Here is a 14,536-nt window from a genome sequence, read left to right on the forward strand (position 1 = left end):
GAAGATCCATTGTATGTTATTTGTTTCTTTTCTTTTGCTGATTTTAGGATCCTTTCTTTATCCTTGACCATTTGGAGTATGATTGTTAAATGCCTTGAAGTAGTCTTCTTTGGGTTAAGTTTTCTTGGTTTTCTTTAACTTTCTTGTGCTTGGATATTGATATATTTATCTAGGTTTGGAACGTTCTCTTTTATTATCCCTTTGAATAAACTTTCTGCTTCTTTATCTTTCTCTACCTCCTGTTTTAGGCCAATGACATTTAGATTTGCCTTTTTGAGGCTAGTTTCTAGATCTTGTAGGCATACTTCATTTAATTGTTTTTGTCTCTCCTGACTGTGTATTGTTTAATAGCCTACCTTTGAGCTCACTAATTCTTTCTTCTGATGAGGCTGATGCATTTTTCAGTATGTGAATTGCATTTTTCAGTTTAAGAATTTCTGTTTGATTCTTTTTGGTTATTTTGACCTCTGTTAAATTTATCTAATATAAGTCTGAAGTCCTTCTCGTTTTCTTGAATTGCTTTGAGATTCCTTTAAAAAGCTATTTTGAATTATTTGTATGAAAGTTCATATGTCTCTGTTTCTCCAAGATTGATTTCTGATGCCTAGTTAGTTAGTTTGTTTGGTGAATGTTGGGGTCCATGCCGGGGGTGGTGGAGAATGAAAGAACACACAAAAGACAAAGACACACAGAGAACATGGCGGCCGCACTCAGAGCCTCCGCCTCACTTTATTTATACTCCATAAACCCCACGTCAGCAGAAAGAATGCAATGCAAAACAAACTTTCTTTTCCCAGATGTAACCTTCTACTCAGTTCTTTGTTTCTATGCTCTTCCTTATCTGCCCACCTTCTTGGCGCCTACGGGAGTTCATTAAAAGTTCAATTGGAGATACTGTCCTTGAGCCCTATCTATTCTCAGCATACTGTTTTCAAAGGCCCCTGCATTTCCCCCCCTTTTTTTTGTTTTGCCTCAATCCTAAAAAGGTAGCCCATATTTGTTCTTGTGTTTTCTTTTGTTTTTGGAGGCAACGGAGGGAGCATCGAATCACCAAAAGAAGTAGACCCAATCCAAGTGCCCAAAGCAATATACTTCCAGAGATTGTAGAAATCCATGTCTTCATCTGGGTCCATGGGTTAAAGGCAGCAAGGCGCTGACCCAGCTCCTGAAGGGTTACAGTTCCGGACAACACATGTAATTGTTGTCGAAATGATTCGGAAATGTTCTGAGTGAGCTCTTGGATGTCCAAACTAATATTTTTATGGCCTACTAATAATTTTCGGATTACAGTCCAATTTTGAGAGATGTTAAAAGGCACAGGCCTTACACAAAATTGAGTGGAGTTCCAATCACATTGTAATGTCATCCGAGTACTGAGTACAGTGAGCTGATCTCCAAGCCAAGTCAATGCTTACTCCATGTTGTCCAATCTTTCAGCAAGTTAAGAGTCAATGTTTTGTTGTTGAAGCCATAACCGGTGAGATTGTTCGTGCCATTGCTGCATAAATTCAGCATTTTGTATGCTTTGACGAAGAGCGAGTCCTGCTATGGCTGCAGTGGAGACGATGGCGACAAGGCTCATCACCGAGGCAATTATAAGTCCAAGGGCACAGAGGGTTCACTGGAGAGAAGTCCAAATATAAGTCTCAAGAGGTGATGCCCCCCATGGTCGCGTAAGGTTAACAGGTAGCCAAATTTCCTTATGAGCCCTGAGGATATAAATATCCCCAGTAAAGTTGTGCCACCAGGAATGATTGAGGCAAGACAAAAATGTACACGTATCTGTACAATTAACAATCCCCGTAAGATTATCCCATGTCAAATTTCCTGCTAATAATAGGTAGGGCTTATGTACACAAGCAATAATATATCAGGAGGTATTCCGATATAACTGAATATGAAAGGAGTTATTCGGGTTAGAAAGATTAAGGGGCATATTCCCCACAAAAGTGCTAATGGCATCGCCTGCAACTAACAACTTCCAAAAATAACTCTGTACTTCAGGCCTCCTTCACGCCATACCAAGGTTTCATTACTGTTAGCAGCAATACTTTTATTTACCCAGTGTCATTTCAAAGGTATGTGACTAAATTTTGTTTGAAAATCACCGTGCACACTTCAATCAGTTATTTGCATCCCATTGTATTCTAATAAAATCCGGGGTTTAGTTCCCCGACATTGTTGTCACTCCAGCACCTCAATATTAGGAGAAACCTCTAGAATAGGACAAAAAAGTAAAGAACTAGGAACAGTTTCATTACTATATACAGTATGATTATATTAAAAACTTCTAGTTACAATAATAACAGTATTAGCAGCCACATGACTATGATTATAATGAACAGCCCAAGCTTCATGCGATTTTCGGAGACAATGAGGACTATTTCCCATACATATTGGAAGTCCTTCCACTCCAAATTGGTATGTGCTGATTATAATTGCTGTTTCCCGTTCTATGTTGTCCTTGTCCATATAGGGGGACGGCATCCAAGTAATGTTATTGGTGAAAACCTTAATTTCCGCCTCCTCCCAGGTGACTCCCTGATACAAGGGTGGAAAGGGAATATAAGTCCAATATTCATACAAAGCCTCACTAAGAGAAATAAGTCCCCCGCCGAGGAACATCTAACAAAGGAAGAAATGCATGCTGAATCCAGTTTTCTTTTCAACAGGGTTTCAATCATCTTGTAGGAAACCACTCAGGTCCACTCCCTGTAAGGACAAGAGCATAGCCCTGTCCCTGTTTTAGAACTTGCCCTTGAACATACTTACCTTCTTCATTAGGATACCAAACCTTTAAACTGTCAGCGGGGACTATCACCGAGGGAGTTGAGGAAAGATGGGTTACAACAGCAGAGTCTTGCAATTGTCTCCATTGATTCAAAAAAATTAAGGTAAAAAGAACCTTCAAAATCTGGTTTCAAAATCTGGTTTCTGGGGGGCTCATTTCCCCCTTTTTGTTTTGTTTTAATAGTTAAGTTTTTAAAGTTAAATTTGCGCGCTCAATGATGGCTTGACCTTGACTGTTGCCCGGGATACCGGTGATATGTTGAATATTGTATTGCTGTAAGAAAACTTGTAATTTACGAGAGACATAGGCAGGGGCATTATTAGTTTTAAGTATGAGGAATGCCCATGATGGCAAAATAAGCTAAGAGATGAGTAATAACAGAAATGAGAAAAGGTATCAATGGTATGATGAACATACTTTAATCGTCTAAAAGAAGGGACACCTCGTGGATTAACCCCAGGATGGAAGGATGGAATGCTCAAAGGAGCACAGGAAGGACAAGCTCGAATAAGAGAACGAGCTTGTTTATAAGTTAAATGAAACCATCGTTGAAGGCCAGAACTATTAGTATGATGTAGAGTATATTTTTGTTCTGCAGCATGTAGGTGGCCTATTAAAAGCAAATCAATCTGAGTATTACCATGAACTAATGGTCCAGAAAGTTGAGAATGAGAACGAAGATGAGTGATGAATAAAGGAGCTCGACGTTGGCTCAAAGTAAAGGATAACAAAGAAAAGAATTTCTGAAGAGAAGAAGTAGCACAAAGAGGTAAAGTGGCCTGAGAAATATAAGAAGTAACATAAACGGCATATTGAGAATCACTAACAATGTTACAACCAGTAGTAGGGAAATCAAGTAAGATCATCAGAACAGCAAACAATTCTCCCTGTTGCACCGAGGGATAAGAATAAACTGTAACTCAAGATTGATGAAGCTTCTTGCCAAGAATCAGAAGTTGCAAGAAGATAAGTGATCTGACTATGAGTGAATTGAGAGATAATTAAGGAAGGATCTCCTCCCCAAAGTTGTCGACAGTGATGCTGTCCTTTGATGATCAGTTCTGCTAAACGATCGATATAAGTAGCCAAGCGTTTAGATATTTTATTGGACAAAAAGATCCATTTTAGTGGTTGATTAGTTTGATGAATCATTCCTGTGGGAGAAGGTAAAGTATGAAATAAACAAAAGGAAGGGCCTTTTGAAGTTGCTCTTCAACAAGCTGGAGTTCCTGTAAAGCCAAAGGAGTTAAATGGCATGAGTTGTCCAAGTGACTGTCTCCTTCTAGAATAGAAAAAAGATGTTATAACTGATACGTTGGTATTCCTAAAACAGGACGCATCCAATTAATGTCTCCTAGAAGCTTTTGAAAATCATTTAATGTTTTTAAATGATCACGTCGAATTTGAATTTTTTGGGGTCGAATATTTTGTGCCCCCAAGGTATAACGTAAATATTGAATAAGAAAATCCAGTTAAATTTTTTCTGTGGCAATATTAAGTGAGTAGAAAGAAAGCTGAGTTTGTAATGATACAAAAGCATCTTGCTGCTTTTCTCTGGTTTTAACTTTGTGGGATAAGGGCAGGATTAGGAAGACCAGGCTGTAAACTTTCCCTAGGTTTAATGTAAACATTTATAGTTTTAAGACAAGACAAAGACGGGAATTCCATGCAGAAATACGTGGCTTTATATTCCTCTCAGCCATTTGTTTTTTGACTTACTCTTTTAGAGTCCTAAGTATTTCTTTAAATAATGGTCACTGTTTCACCTAAATAGGAGTGGTGGCTATGAGTTTAAAGGATTGTAGCCCATTTTGAACATCTTATTTTTGGCAGCTGAGGAAATATGAGGAATGTTTAAAAAAGCAGCAAATTGTTGTGAAAGATCTTGTTCCCAAAAATTAATATTGATAGGAAAAATATAAAAATAAAAAAAACCACTTGACCTTGTTGACCTTTAGGACCAACACAGGTTAAAGGTTCTACGTCTTGATAAATCACAGAAGCAGCACCCAAGCCAGTGAGTATAACTGAAACTTGTCTTTTTTCCCATTGTATAGGCCACTAATTTAAACAAATAATAGACATATTCACCCCCATATCAATTAACCCTTTAAAAACTATTCCATTAATATGCAATGAACATAAGGGCTTTTGATTAGAAACTAAAGTTTCCCAAAAAACAGTTTTTTCTGTGCTACCAAATCCTCCCTATTGAGAATACGTTCCCCTGCCTCTAGGCGTATAAATTGTGAAACTTGTACCATAATAAGAATTTTATTAGTAACATCAAGATCAATGATTTCTGGAATCATCATTAACTTCCGTATAGCACTGTTGTTTTGACCTAACAAAAGTCCTACATGTCCTTTTGGCAAAGGGTCACACACTCTAATAGCTAATTTATATACTCCTCTATTAGGAGACAAAGTATAAGGCTGAGTAATAGCTAAGTCAGCAGCGGCGCTCTGCTTAGTTGCCGCATAATGCTGAGAAACTGGGGTAAGGTGTGGGATCCTTAAGGAGGACTTGAATTTATTCCTTAATGTTGTAGGCCATTGCTCACTGAATATTGTAGTAGACTTGTATTGTAATTGTTGGGGCCCCAAGCCTGTGGGCCCCGACTCCCGTTTCCCAGGAGAGGAGACAGTAAATTTCCATTTTTATCAGTTTTGGAACGACATTTATTTGTCCAATGTCGACCTTTACCACAATATTTGTACACCTCTGAAGGCAGCTTTCTGCCTTGAGGGATAAAAGTGTTCAATTTTTATGACATTCTTTTTTTTGAAATGTCTAGGTTTACCACACTGCAAACAAACACCTTGTTTGTTATTTCCTTTTAAGGCTTTAGACAAAGCTCCAGCAAATAATTGAGCATCATAAATAGCCCCTCCAACACTAACACAAGTTTTAATATATTTATCTAAATTGGCCCCATTGGCCTTTAACGATTTTAACAATTTTTAACAGTCAGCATAAGCATTTTTAACAGACAATGTTTGTAACAAAATTTTTGAAGCAAGGCCAGCACCCACAATTTTGAAGACAGCATCCTGAAGACGGGCTACAAAATCTGAATATAGTTCATTTGTGCCCTGTAAAATCTTCACAGAGGAAAGGGAACATTTTCCTGTTATCTCTACCTTATTTCAGGCCCTTAAAAACAAAGTCTTGATTTGAGTAAAGGCAACATCATCTAAACCAGCCTGAGCATTAAGAGTAGCATATTGGCCCGTGCCTGTGAGTTGTTCCTCAGTGGGTCCAGGGGGATCACACATAATATTTTTCCTAGCCTATACATGTGCCTTGTTCATTTATCAGCTGTGCAATTGTAACCACTGAGAACGATCAAGAAAAGCCTTCGCCAAAGTCTTCCAGTCTATAGGAATCATCAAATTTTCTGATGAAAAAACATCAAGAAGACCAAGGATAAAAGGAGATTGAGATTCATAGTTAGAAATGGCAGCTTTCATTTCTTTTTAAAAATTTAATTTGTAAGGCATTAAATTGGACATTATTGCCACCATTTGAAAACTGAGCATTAGGAGCAAAAGAAGCACAAATAATTGGAAACAGATCCAGCTCCTTAAATTTTTTTTTAAATTAAAAGTATATATAATATATAATAATACTCATATCCCCAAATATAAAGAATCTCAACATATTAATAAGAAAAGGCAAATAACCCAACCAAAAGTAGCAGAACAAAGAAATGACAATAAACCTATATGTCTAACATCATTACTCACTAGGAAATATGTATATTAATACCAAATTGAGAATCATTACATACACAATACAATGGTTAAAATTTAAAAACAGAAAATATCAAGAGGTAGTTAAGGTGTTAAGCAACTCGAATACTCAACTTCTGTTTGGAGTGTAAATTGGTGGAACCTATGCACCCCTATAACATAACAATTTCCTAGCTGGGGTTATTAATACTATATTAATATTAATAGTTAATATTAATGTGTTTATTTATTGACTATTGAAATACTCATAATATTTTAACAAACAATAAGATATACATATACACTGGTTTTAACATATTAAACAGGTGTTTAGTATAAATTTAAAGTATGTCTCATGTGAACAGGGCTTCAACTTTGCCAAACAAAGGCAAAGATAAGGAAGCCGGGGGATTGGAGGCTCTGGAAAATCCTCTTTTAACAGGGCAGAAAGAAAAGAAACAGGGAAAGCTCGCAAAGGTGAATTAGAAGAATATATCTGTAATATTTGTTGAAGCATTTCCATAATACTCTGCATGTCAGAATTTCCCTTAGAAGAAGGAAGAGCTGGCTTTTTCTCTTCTCCCCCTTTTGCTACCCCCCCATCCTCTGTTATCCTGGCACAAATGGGCTTCATTTCAGATTTATTTTTTTTCCAAATCCTCAGATACCTTTCCTCCTGTGGCTACATTACCACACTCTGAATCAGTCTCAAGTAACTCTAATGTCTGAGTGATAGAGTCACACAAGGTCCACAATTTTAAAGGCATAATATCCCCTAACTGGAGAGCTCTAAGCAGAGTTTTTAATACCTGTAACCATTCTCTGCGATTCAGCTGCACTTTAGTCTGATACTGAAACCAGTAACAATGTTGTTCAACATGGGCAAACAATCACTTCAAAGTCTTTTTCTTTCACTTCTACTCCTATAGACAGCAATAGTCCTTGAAACAGCCGTAAATATTCTGAGGCCAGAGAGATGGAATTCCCCATAATGAAAGCTTAAGAAGGTTCCCCTTAACAATATCTGGGCCTTACCAGCCCCTAGGGGGTTCCCCTTCTTGTTCTCCCCTACTCACCCGTGCTGACCCTGCTCGCTGCGCCACTTGTTGGGGTCCGTGCCGGGGGGGGGGTTGGAGAATGAAAGAACACACAAAAGACAAAGACACACAGAGAACATGGCGGCCGCGCTCAGAGCCTCCGCCTCACTTTATTTATACTCCATAAACCCCACGTCAGCAGAAAGAATGCAATGCAAAACAAACTTTCTTTTCCCAGATGTAACCTTCTACTCAGTTCTTTGTTTCTATGCTCTTCCTTATCTGCCCGCCTTCTTGGCGCCTACGGGAGTTCATTAAAAGTTCAATTGGAGATACTGTCCTTGAGCCCTATCCATTCTCAGCATACTGTTTTCAAAGGCCCCTGCAGGTGAAGTTGTGTTCCTGAATGGTCTTGATGCTTGAGGATGTTTGTCATTGTCCAGACATTAAAGAGTTAGGTGTTTTTCGTAGTCTTCACAGTCTGGGCCTCTTTGTACCTGTCTTTCTTGGAAGTCTTTCCACGTATTTGAAAAGACTTAGGTGTTGTGTTTTCAGCCATATCTGTATTAGGGGGCACCCCAAGCCCAGTAACACTGTGGTTCTTGCAAACTCTTAGAGGTGCCACCTTGATCGTCTTGGATAAGATCTAGAGTAATTCTCTGGATTACCAGGCAGAGACTCCTGTTTTCTTTCCTTTCTTTATCCCAAACAAACAGTCTCTGCCACTGTGCTGAGACACTTGAAGTTGGAGAATGGGAGACGTAAGCACCCCTGTTACCACCCCACTGGGACTATGCTTGTTTATACATAAAGCCAGTACAGCCCTAGGTCTCACCCAAGGCCTACTGTAACCATTATTTGGCTACCACTTATGTTTATTCAAGACCCTAGGACTATGCAATCGATAGATGCTGAGGCAAGCAGAACTTATGTCTTTTACATCAATGCAATAAATTTCTCTGGGTCCTGAATGTGTCCAGAGATACCATCCAAGAGCCAGGTCTTAGAGTCAGAAACCTTAGAAATCGATATGGTGCTCTATTTTACTGTTTGTGAGCTGGCACCCAAACCACAAAATAAAGTCCTCGCTTTCTTCTCTCCTTTCTCCAGGCAGTAGAGTCTCTTTTCATGTTCTTCAGCTAACAGGCCCAAGGAGAGTACTGCCAGGCTACTACCAATGTTCACTCAACTCTCAAGGGCTCTTCGGTCAGCTTGCAGTGAATACTGATAGGCTTGCAACTCACACTTCATGGAAGTGGCTTTTCCTCTGTTAAAGCGCAGTTCCAGAAGTGCTGCTCTTAAGCCAATATATGGATCGAACTCACCAAGAACCCACTTGGTGGTTTAGGTGGTACCTAAGATGCAAGACAAAGGCCTCTTTATTTTTCCCTCGGCTTTTCTTAAGCAGAAGGAGTCTTTCATTGTAGCCACTACAGCTGGAAATGTGCTGGATCTCACCCGGAGCCAGCATATCTCAGATTCTCACCTAAGACCCATGGCATACTACTTGAGTATTAGTGCTGGTTATTCAGGACCCGAGGGCTTTTTAGTCAGCAAGTGATGAGTCCTGCTAAAAACTGGATTCTTCCCTTCAAGGCAGTGCTTTACCTTCTAGCTCAAGATGTGTCCAAAAATGTCATCTGGAAGCTACAGCCAGGTATGGTGGCCTCACAACTCTGACTGTTAACATATCCTACTGTGGCTGAACTGGTATTCAAAATAAAGGACAAAGTCCTCTTTACTCTTCTCTCTCCTCTACTCAAGTAGAAAGAAGGGATCTCTTTTGGTGCCATGAGATGTGCTGCTTGGGGTTCAAGAGGTGGCACAGGCACTCCCTTAGCTGCCCCATCTGGTGTCTCAATAGTTCACATGCCTCTCAAGTCAAGCTCTTAGCACTGCTCAGCACTAGGACTTGTCTAGGATTTGCAGTTCTTGTGGCCCAGTCTACCTTTCAAGTTTATTTAGAATCCCAGAGCACATTATCCCACAGTGGTAAGGCTTGCTGGAACTCAAATTCTGACCACTGGGATGCTCAATACTCCTCTGCCTAGAGCTTGTCTAAATACTCCCTCCATGGGCAAGCATCAGCTGAATTCAGCTTGGTTTTGCTTTTTGCTGTGACAGGGCGGCACTGAGTTTAATGCAAAGTCTCACAATCACTATGCTCTCCCTCTACCAAGCTGCTCAAAGATTCACTCTCCTCACCTGATTTTTGGTTCTTATGAAGGTCCTTTTTTATACTGATAGTTATTAAATTTGGTGTTCCTGTGGGAGGGCATGATCAGAGGAAATTTCTATTGCTCTGTTCCTTCCCATTTTTTTGAACTGTTACATAGTATTCCATAAAGAAGATAGTCTATTATTTATTTAGCTAGTTTCATATTCATGAATATTTAAGCTATTGTCAATCTTTTACTTTTTCAACCAGTGCTATCATAAGCACATTTGTACATTTCTCACTGTGTACATGCATATGTTTTTCTTCTGAACAGATGTCCATAAATGGAATTTCTGAGTTGAAAACTTGTGCATTTTTCCTTGCAATAGGTACTTTCAAACTGCCCTTCACTAAAATTGTACTAACTTACACTGTCACCAATAGCCAATGATATACCAGTTTTTTACAGTGAGGCAATATTGAGTTTGTTAACTTGTGTATAGGCAGTGATATAGTTTGGCTTTGACCCCACCCAAATCTCATCTTGAATTGTAGCTCCTATAATTCCCATGTGTTGTGGGAGGGACCCTGTAGGAGATAATTGAATCATGGGAGAGTTTCCTCCATACTGTTCTCATGGTAGTGAATAAGTCTCATAAGATCTGATGATTTTATAAAGATAAACCCCTTCACTTGGCCCTCATTCTGTCTTGCCTGCTGCCATGTAAGATGTGCCTTTTGCCTTCCACCATGATTGTGAAACCTCCCCAACCACATGGAACTCTGGGTCCATTAAATCTATTTTTTTATAATAATTTTATAAATTACTTAGTCTCAGGTATGTCTTTATCAGTAATAAAATTGGACTAATACAGGCAGCCAGTACCTCTCAGAAGTACGGAAATTTAGTTTCTCTGTATCTCCACAGCTGAAATTCCTAGGCTTAAAGACATGAGAATGAACACAGTCCTAAAAAAAAAAAAGTAAAATTTTACTCTTATGTAAATAAGATTGTAGAGTTCATATATGAGACCTTTTTAAAATTTGCTCATGCCTATACTTGCAACGCTTTGGAAGACTGAGGCGGGTAGATCGATTGTGGTCAGGAGTTCGAGAGCCTGGCTAACATGGTGAAACCATGTCTCTACTAAAGACACAAAAATTAGCCAAGCATAGTGGTGGGTGCCTGTAATCCCAGTTAATTGGCAGGCTGAGAAGGGAGAATACCTTGAACCTGGCAGAGATTGCAGTGAGCTGAGATCGTGCCACTGCACTTCGGCCTGAGTGACAGAGTGAGACTCTGGCTCAATAAATAAATAAAATAAAATAAAATAAAATAAAATAAAATAAAATAAAATAAAATAAAAATTTGCCTGCATTGTTTCACTCAGTGTGGTAAAGTTCTATAGGTATTGACAAATACATAAGGTCATGTATCTACCATTATAGTACAATACAGAAGAGTTTCACCACCCTAAACATCCTTTCTTCTTCATTATCACTCTCACCTTGAACTCCTGGCAATGACTAGTTTTTTTTCCCAGACAAGGGAGTACAGTTTTGAACTTCTGGGCTCACCAAACTTCTCACCTTGTCCTCCCAAAGTGCTGGATTATTTTTAGCTTGTTGTTTTGATACATTTTCAGTTTTATAAAAAAGTTGCATAAATTGTTTAAAAATCCCATAAACCCTTAACCTCTATCTTCCAAATGTGAGTATTTTACCATCTTTATTATTAATTCTCCACTCCTCCACATACACATACATCTTTCTTTTGAAACATGTGAAACTTGTAGACATGGTGGTTTTCCCCCCAAATCCTCCAGTGAATATTTCCTGAAAACAAGGGCATTCTAAGTGAACTATTGTTAAAATGACTTATAGCATTTAATAAATTACATAGCAGTTAAAACAAATGAAATAGATCTGTGTGTGGTGGCTTTCACTGCCAACTGCAAAAAAAATTGTAAAGTTGTAAAGTAGTATTATACCATTTTTTAAAATTAGGATTTACCAAAAAAAAAAATTATTTTTCCAGAGAACAGAATTATGGATGATTTTTACTTTTTCTGAAATCTGTTTCTGAAACTTTTTTTTTTTTTAATTATACTTTATATCCTAGGATACATGTGCAGAACATGCAGGTTTGTTACATTGGTATACATGTGCCATGGTGACTTGCTGTACCTATCAACTTGTCATCTAAATTGGGTATTTCACCTAACGCTATCCCTCCCCTATACCCCCACTCCCCAACAGGCCCCAGTGTGTTATGTTCCCCTCCCTGTGTCTATGTGTTCTCATTGTTCAACTCCCACTTATGAGTGAGAACATGTAGTGCTTGGTTTTCTGTTGCTGTGTTAGTTTGCTGAGACTGATGGTTTCCAGCTTCATCCATGTCCCTGCAAAGGGCATGAACTCATCCTTTTTTATGACTGCACAGTATTCCATGGTGTATATATGCCACATTTTCTTTATCCAGTCTATCATTGATGGGCATTTGGATTGGTTTTAAGTCTTTGCTATTGTGAAGAGTGTGGCAATAAACATATGTGTGCATATGTCTTTATAGAAAAATGATTTATAATCCTTTGGGTATGTACCCAGTAGATTGCTGGGTTAAATGGTATTTCTAGTTCTAGATCCCTGAGAAATTGCCACACTGTCTTCCACAATGGTTGAACTAATTTACACTCCCATCAACAGTGTAAAAGAGTTCCTACATCCTCTCCGCATCTGTTGTTTCCTGACTTTTTAATCATCGCCATTCTAACTGACATGAGATGGTATCACATTGTGGTTTTGATTTGCATTTCTCTGATGACCAGTGATGATGAGCTTTTTTTCATGTTTGTTGGCCACATAAATGTCTTCTTTTGAGGTATGTCTGGTCATATCCTTCACCCACTTTTTGGTGGAGTTTTTTGTTTTCTTCTTGTAAATGTGTTTAAGTTCCATGTAGATTCTGGATATTAGCCCTTTGTCAGATGGGTAGATTGCAAAAATTTTCTCCCATTCTGTAGGTTTCCTGTTTACTCTGATGATAGTTTCTTTTTGCTGTGCAGAAGCCCTTTAGTTTAATTAGGTCTTATTTGTCAATTTTGGCTCTCATTGCCATTGCTTTTTTTGTTTTAGTCATGAAGTCTTTGCCAATGCCTATGTCCTGAATGGTACTGCCTATGTTTTCTTCTAGGATTTTTATGGTTTTTGGTATTAGGTTTCAGTCTTTAATTCATCTTGAGTTAATTTTTGAATAAAGTGTAAGGAAGGGGTCTAGTTTCTGATTTCTGCATGTGGCTAGTCAGTTGTCCCAGCACCATTTATTAAATAGGGAATTATTTCCCCATTGCTTGTTTTTGTCAGGTATGTCAAAGATCAGAAAGCCGTAGATGTGTAGTGTTATTTCTGAGGCCTCGGTTCTGTTCCATTGGTCTATATATTTGGTTTTTTTACCAGTACCATGCTGTTTTGGTTACTGTAGCCTTGTAGTATAGTTTGAAGTCAGGTAGCATGATGCCTCCAGCTTTGTTCTGTTTGTTCAGGATTGTCTTGGCTATGTAGGCTCTTTTTGATTCCATATGCAATTTAAAGTAGTTTTTTCTAATTCTGTGAAGAAAGTCAATGGTAGCTTGATGGGGAGAGCATTAAATCTATACATTACTTTGGGAAGTATGGCCATTTTCACAACCTTGAGCAGTGGTTTGTAATTCTCCCTGAAGAGGTCCTTAACATCCCTTGAAAGTTGTATTCCTAGGTATTTTATTCTCTTTGTAGCAATTGTGAATGAGAGTTCACTCATGATTTGGCTCTCTGTTTGTCTATTATTGGTGTATAAGAATGCCAGTGATTTTTGCACATGGATTTTGTATCATGAGACTTTGCTGAATTTGCTTATCAGCTTAAGGAGATTTGGGGCTGAGACAACGGAGTTTTCTAAATAGACAATCATGTCATCGGAAAACAGAGACAATTTGACTTTCTCTCTTCCTATTTGAATAGCTTTTATTTCTTTCCCTTGCCTGATTGCCCTGGTCAGAACTTGCAACACTATGTTGAATAGGAGGAGTGAGAGAGGGCATCTTCTGCCAAGTTTTGGAATCAAGATGATGCTGGCCTAATAAAACGAGTTAGGGAGAATTCCCTCCTTTTCTGTTGTTTGGAATAGTTTCAGAAGGAACGGTTCCAGCCCTTTTTTGTACCTCTGGTAGAATTTGACTCTGAATTCATCTGGTTGTAGGATTTTTTAGGTTGTTAGGCTATTATTACCTCAATTTCAGAACTTTTTATTGGTCTATTCAGGGATTCCACTTCTTCTGGGTTTAGTCTTTGGAGGGTGTATGTGGACAGGAATATATCCATTTCTTCTAGATTTTCTAGTTTATTTGAATAGAGGTGTTTATAGTATTCTCTGATGGCAGTTTTTATTTCTGTTGGATCAGTGGTGATATCCCCTTTAACATATTTATTGTGTCTATTTGATTCTTCTCTCTTTTTTTCTTTATTAGTCTCACTAGTGGTCTATCTATGTGTTTAATCTTTTCAAAAAAAAAAAAAAAAAAAAAACAGCTCCTGGATTCGTTGATTATTTGAAGGGGTTTTCTCGTCTCTATCTCCTTCAGTTCTGCTCTGATGTTAGTTATTACTTGTTTTCTGCTAGCTTTTGAATTTGTTTGCTCTGGCTTCTCAAGTTTTTTAAACTGTGATGTTAGGATATTGATTTTAGATCTTTCCCGATTTCTCCTGTGGGCATTTAGTGCTATAAATTCCCCTCTTAACATGGCTTTAGTTGTGTCCCAGAGATTCTGGTACTTTGTGT

The 14,536-nt window shown here is 38.3% G+C and overlaps 1 long non-coding RNA gene across 1 annotated transcript; it reads right to left on the minus strand.

Annotated features, from left to right (window-relative positions):
* Positions 1 to 687: 687 nt before the first annotated feature.
* On the minus strand, positions 688 to 7,906 carry LOC144338724 (uncharacterized). Its single transcript, XR_013413047.1, has 2 exons — positions 7,602 to 7,906; positions 688 to 4,020 (listed from the first exon to the last, which is right to left on the minus strand). It is a non-coding gene; the product is annotated as an uncharacterized LOC144338724 (long non-coding RNA).
* Positions 7,907 to 14,536: the final 6,630 nt, after the last annotated feature.

The sequence above is a fragment of the Macaca mulatta genome, chromosome X (assembly GCF_049350105.2).
Source record: "Macaca mulatta isolate MMU2019108-1 chromosome X, T2T-MMU8v2.0, whole genome shotgun sequence".
Lineage (NCBI taxonomy): Eukaryota > Metazoa > Chordata > Mammalia > Primates > Cercopithecidae > Macaca > Macaca mulatta.